Below are 7,318 nucleotides of genomic sequence, written 5' to 3'. Positions count from 1 at the left end.
AGAGAGAGAGAGAGAGAGAGAGAGAGAGAGAGAGAGAGAGAGAGAGAGAGAGAGAGAGAGAGAGAGAGAGAGAGAGAGAGAGAGAGAGAGAGAGAGAGAGAGAGGAGAAACGGGCTTTGACCCTATTAAGGGAGATGAAACCTGAGAAGATTTTTGTTAAGATGGGACATATGCAGAGACTATTAGAGTTAGTCCTACATTGCTAATGTGTGAAAATAAATTGTGATATATATGATGAATGAGTTATTCCTCCCATTGCCAATTGGTTTCGAGATGGAATCTCATTCATCTTATCCTCAAATTCTAACATGGTATCAGAGCCACTTGTGATCCGTTGTGAGCCCAAATGCCACCGGTCCAAAAAAGCCGTTTGTGATCTGTTGAGAGCCAAAGGATCCTGTGGTCTCTTAAAGGTCGTTCGGAACCTCATTCATTTTATTCCAAAATTCTAACAGAGACTGTTTGATTTTTTTAGCTTGTCGACCCACGAGTTTGGCCAAGATCAATGCACCCTGTTGTTAGGGAAAGCTTTCAGCTTTACCCCGATGTTTGTGAGGTCTTAGTTGTTTTACTTGATAAATTCTTTGACATGGAGTACCCAGATTGTGTTAATGGATTTCAACAACATGTTTTCTATTGAATTTAGAAATGGAGCAGATGTGAGATGTTACTTTTCTTGGTCTTTGGTCAACAATTTTAAGTGGAAATATAGATATACAGTAAGGTTTCGACTTCACCATGTTAATTATGCTATGATGAAGAGAAGTAAATAATTATTAGTAACTTGGTACAAGAAATTCATTGAAAAGAAAGGGGAAAATTACACTTATTATGAGATTTTAAAAGTTCTTATGTTAAATATGATACTTTTAAGTTTGACCAATTTATATGGTATTTTTTTTTTGTTTTTAGGTCTTTTTAGGAGACATCTCTATTTTTCCCCCAGGGAATCCTTAGAATTACCACTACTTAGCTTTCAATTCGCCTCTGACCATCAAATGAAATGTAAATAACCCATCCTGCTCTCTTTGAAACAAGGGGTGCTTCTGGTTGGTTCTGTCGGTGCTTGAAACAATTTTGTCTTCTCCATATTTCTATATCTCTAGAGTCAATATATGTAAATTTGGTGTATTTGATATGCCATATATATGTAAATTAGGTTTTCGAATCTCATATTTAATGTTTTTATTGGTTTAGGTAGTTTTATTTGTCACTGGTGCAAGAAAAGTCGTCGGAGTTTGCTACCGGTGCCGGAAAAATCACCGGAGTAGCTATCAATGCCAAAAAAGTTGTCGGAGTTACTGCCAACCCCAAAAAATTTATCAGAATTGGCATTGTTTCTGGAAAAATCACTAAAAAATACCGAGAAACTGGTTTCTTGATGAATAAGCTGGTTTCTTCATCAAAAAACCAATTTCTTGCTAATTTTTCTAGTGACAATGCCAATTCTGACGAATTTTCTAACACTGGCAGCTACTCTGACGACTTTTCCGGCACTGACAACAAACTTTGGAAAAGTCATCGGAATTCGCATAGTCACCAGAAGAATCACCAAGAAACTGGTTTCTTCATCAAGAAACTAGTTTCTGGATGAAGAAAACGAGTTTCTTGATGAAGAAAACCAGTTTCTTGATGAAGAAACTGTTGGGTTTTATGCCCTAAATAAAACTCATTTCAATATAATCAGATTTACTTATTAATATAGATCAGAAATAACATTTAATGTTGCATGGTTCACATGATTTATTTCATGATTATATGTACATAATGTATGAATTCTATTTAAGTCCAGAACATATCAATTTGTTAATGATTATAGTGTTGTCAACACAATGGAATATAATATTAATTATATGTTCGAAAGTTTATTCCCTGATTTGTCAGAACACTGGATTTAGACTGACATGGTATAATCAGCGATAGGTATTCTTACACCTTGGATAAGTGTTATGTCCTTTCAAGGACATTGGCAAAGTTTACCAGCATCGGATGTATGGAGTATACATCGGAAGGGACCGATATTGAACTTTGATTAGATATATTAGAATTTACCATAATATCTATTCAATTCAATATCACCTGTTGATCCTAGATCAAATGATCTTAATCCTGATATGATTAGGTTCAATCTCAAGAGTGTTATTCGTGTTCTTTGATTTGTTAGTTAAGCCTACTTTTGGGTGAGGGTGATACGTACATTTTGGGAACACGGTAGTGTAATTGAGTGGGAGCGCTAACATAAATATGGAATCTATAGCTTCTATCTGGCGAATAGAAAGTAAAGGATGATTTCCTTCGAGCTTAACCAAACGAAAATAAATGGTGGAGATCTCATTTCACTTAGCTGAAATATCATTTATACAGGGTTAAGTGTTTTAAGGATAAAACACATTGTAGGGTGTTATGGAAATTTAATCCCTTTACAGTGTAAATCATCTATATAGAGGATCATTGATCACATTAGGGTTATAACAATGGATAACTAATGACGTGTCTATATCGTAGAACATATAGAGCGTTCTATATACTGAGAGTGCACTTCTAAGTTCTATGCGTGGATTCAACGAAGAATTAATAAGTCAGTGAATTTAAGATATAAATTCTTGATCTACTTATTGGAAGCTCGGATATATAGACCCATGGTCCCCATACTAGTTGAGACCATACTGCTTGTAAGACTCAGTTAATTGATTTTGATTAATCAATTATAATTCTAAAGTTAGACTATGTTTACTTTGTGAATTTTCACTAAGCAAGGGCGAAATTGTAAAGAAAAGAGATTCTAGGTTTATTTATTAATTAAGAGACCTCATATGTCTAATTAATAAATATATTAAATGACAATATTATTTAATAATTAATTATTAGTTATTAAATAATTAGAATTGGCATTTAAATGGTTGAATTTGAAAATTGGCGTTTTTGAGAAAATCAGATGCAAAAATGATAAACAGCAAAATTGCATAAGTGAGGCCCATTATCCAAGGCCCATGGCCGGCCACACTTATAGGCTTTTATCATTTATTTTTTCATTATTTTAATGACAAATAATTCTAACCTAAACCTAGGTGGTTACCTATAAATAGATAGTGATGGCTCTCATTCACACTTGAACTTTGTCAGATGAAATTGAGCCTCCTATTCTCTATAGCCGAAATCACCTTCTCTCTTCTTTTCTTCTTCAATATTTCGAAATCCTTGAGTGAATGAGTGAGTGTCCACACACATCAAGTGGTATCTCAATCATAGTGTGTAAGACTGTGGAAAACCATCCAACAAGAAGGAGAATCAACATCAAAGGAAGGAGAGAAAGAGATCCAGGTTCAGATATTGATAATGCTCTGCTACAGAAAGGAATCAAGGGCCAGATATCTGAACGGAAGGAGTCATTATATTCTGCTACACCCAATGTAAGGTTTTCTTAAACTCTTATGTGTTTATTTCATTGTTTTAGAATACATATTAGGGTGTTAATGAAACATACTTGTTAGTAAATCTAGATCCTGGTAAAATATATCCAACAACTGGCCTCAGAGCCACGGTAATGATTTGATTTCATGAAATATGAATTAAAACGATGTTATATGTTGATTTGGATGGTTTCATGTGGTTTATGTGCTTATTTGATGATAGTTTAGAAATTACAATATATGTTACTGAAATATTTTTTATTTCGATCTGGGATTACTTTTTCTGGAAAGTAGACAAAAAATTAATAAATTTAGGCTCTTACAGAACCTAATTTGGATTTTTTATGAATTAGTTATAATTTTTTGAAGTTGGATGAAAATATCAGGATTTGAATCCACACACCGCGCGTGCGGACGCTCGGACAGCTCCTTGTCTGAAGGGCAGCTCGCGCCCACGTCCCACGTCCCACGTCCCACGGTCAAATAAGGCTGCTTGCAGCCTCTTTGCTCGGCCAGACACCCCATTCCGCGTGCGCAGGGGTATGCAATGCATACCCCTGTGCCTCAAACTTGTTTTCGTCATAACTTTTGATTCAAAAATCGTTTTTCATTGAAACAAAAGCCAATTTTTGGTAGAATTTTGTGTAGAATCTGAATTTTCAATTAAAAATCTAAGTCAGAATAAAATTAATTTTTATTAATTTTTTAATTAATTAAAATTAGTTTCTGATATTAGTAGGCTTTGAATTTTGAAAATTTGATTTCTCACAAAGGAGCCTTATGGTTAATTTTGAAATTTTAGATTATTTTATTTATTTTAATTATAAGATCAGATATTATTTTTAATTAAATTTTAAATGATCTTACTTTGATATTAAAATATTATCTTTTTAAAATAATCTTTTTTTAAATTTCAAAGTTTGCTAACCATATCATATCTTTTTCAAATTTGTTATTTTCAAAATATATTTTATTAATTAAAATTATAAGATTAGGAATATGTTAGGTTTAACATTTTATCTTATTAGATATTTTTTTATTAAAATTATATTTTGGCAAAAATAACATGAAGATTTGAAAAATTGGTTAGTTTAGTTTGAATAGATATTTTAGGGTTTCAAACCATAAATTTTTCAAACTTATTATTTTATTATTATTTTTAAATATTCTAACCATATAAAATATCTTATTTTTCAATTAGTTTATTTATGTAATATTTAAATTTATTAAATTATAAGACTCATAATATAATAAAATATCTAAATTTAAAATTCAAGATATTATATTATATTATCTTATTAGAAATTTTAAATAAATTTAAATTTTGAATAAACTTGATATTTGAAAAATTGGTTAGATATTTTTGATTTTTTGTAAGAATTTAAGAAATTTAGGAGTTTGTTGAATTTTGAATTTTTTCAAATATTCTCTAACAACCTAAATTTGAATTCTAGTTAAGATGTTTATTTTAAAATTTAATTTCATTTTAAATTTTAAAATTGAGATATTTTAGCTTACTTTCCAGATATTCCAGATCAGTTATTTGTTTGTATTGTTTGATTATATTATTATGTATTCAAATTTTTTTTACAAACCTATTATTTATTTGATCTAAATTTCTATGATTAACTTGTTGACAGATCCAATGATCTGATTTTAATCATAGTACAATAGATCTTATAAATAATTTGTAACAGGTAAATTTTGCAATTTCTTTCATCTGTGTAAACCTAGTAACATGATAGGGCCCATCCAAATCTTTTGACCCGTGTGAGCCTATATGTTTGCCATTGGGCTTAGATGCATATAGGAAGCCTATTTATGTTTAGCTAAGTAAATGGACTAGGTTGCTAAAATAAATTTTGACATAAGTAAATTTATTTAGGCCCAATTAGATTTGAGCTTATTCAATGAATAACAATTGTTTATTTAAAGGTTAAATTCCTCTCTTTTGGGCCTTGTGTGAGAGTTGGGGGCCAATAGAAGTGGGTACGACATACTGAACCCAGCTCCCCCTCACATGAACTACCCCAATTGTGAAGGCCCATTTGCCTTATTTAAATAATTGTATTAGGTTAATTATATTAGTCTAACCTAATTAAAATTGAATTAGCAACATAATTAACTTTTAAAATATATGAAATTTATTTTTTCATTTAATATTTTAAAGTTAATTTTAGAAAAACACTTAGTAAATGAAATTATTCTAGATAGTTATTTCTAGAACTAGTTATTTTTTCTAATATTTAATTAGGAAAATATCATAGATTGTGAAGTTAATTGTTTAATAATTAATTTTGGTACAATCTAAGTTAAGTATATTTTTCCTAGTATTAAACTAGAATTAATAATTAAGTCTCCTCTATACTTAATTATTTATTTCTTGAATTTAATACATTTAATTAAATTAAAAATTTAAATATTTAAGTTGATTTTCATCATGATACTTAAATATTATTATTTTCATGTTATTTAATTAAAATTGAAAATTATTTTAAGTTTGAAATCTTATTTCATATAACTTAAATTTGAATAATTTCCAAAATATATTTTATTTTATTTTATTAATCTTTTTCCACAATTTCGAAATAGCATTTCTTAAATGCAAAATTTTGAATTTTATTTGAAAAATAGATTAAAGTTGTAAATTATTTATTTTAATTTTGGACCAACTTAAATCAATGATTTTTTCATTTAATGATTAATTAAAATAAATGAAGTAAAATATATTTAATTAGAAAATGAATTAATTAGTCAATGAAAGTCTAGATAGATATTATCTGTTTTGCTTGAAGTATTTTTCTAGTGTATTTAATTAAATAGAAAATTAATATTTAAGTTGATTTTCATCATGATACTTAAATATTTTAAATTTTTCTTATATATTTAATTAAATAGGAAAATTATATTTTTTGTTGTAAATTAATTTTATTAATTAATTTTGGGCCAACATTAAATTAGAATAATTTTTCTAGGATTTATTTTTATTTTATTTTAACAAGCAATTTCGAAAATTGTATTCTTAAATACTTCAATTTTTCGAAATGCAATGTATATTTATAGAAAATTAAATTTGAGTTGTAAATTAATTTAAATTAATTTTGTAACAACTTAAATTGAATATTTTTCTAAATATTTATTGGAAATTATTACTAAGATGGAAATAATTCATGTTATTTTCATATCCATCTAAGTAAATTTTATAAATATTAAATTAAAATTTATATTTAGAATTTTTCATTCTAAGTTGGAAATTTTAATTAAATAAATATACATATTTAAAATAAATTGATTAAAATAAATATTAGAAGAAAATACACTTTAAATAATGAGCTTTATTATTAGGACATTCGATCTCCATTGTTGGTTTTACATAGCTTTTGTTTTAGTGAGTAATCCTCCCTAATGGAGGAACGTTCATTAGCAAGTTAGCACCGTTTAATCTCGAAAGATAAGTAGCTTTGTAAGTGTTTTATATGGTATGGATCACCCTAATGGTGGCGACTGTATTTGACTTACAAAATATGAAACAATGGTGGAAGCTCATAAGATAGAATAGCCTTGACTCTCGCCTAAACGGGACAACGTTGGATTCCAATCTTGATCGAATAAAAGGTTGCTAGAATGTTTATCATTTTAGATGAGCTAACAACTCTATTCAATGGACGGTAGCTTTGACTCTCGCCTAAACGGGACACTGATATCAGTTTGTTGAAAACCTTAGAAATTATTTAGGATTGTATGTTTTAGTATTTTCACTTGTCATTCCTACTTGCTATATGTTTAATAATTTCTGAATTGTGTATGAATTTATATTGAACCATGTTATTTTCTGTTATTAAATTGTAGTTTAATTTCGAATCTTCATTGTTGGTCTAACTTGGTTTGTTTATCTAATGAGATAAATC

The sequence above is a fragment of the Cannabis sativa genome, chromosome 2 (genome assembly GCF_029168945.1).
Source record: "Cannabis sativa cultivar Pink pepper isolate KNU-18-1 chromosome 2, ASM2916894v1, whole genome shotgun sequence".
Classification (NCBI taxonomy): domain Eukaryota; kingdom Viridiplantae; phylum Streptophyta; class Magnoliopsida; order Rosales; family Cannabaceae; genus Cannabis; species Cannabis sativa.
The sequence above is the reverse complement of the archived record's forward strand: the minus strand, read 5'-3'. Positions refer to the sequence as shown.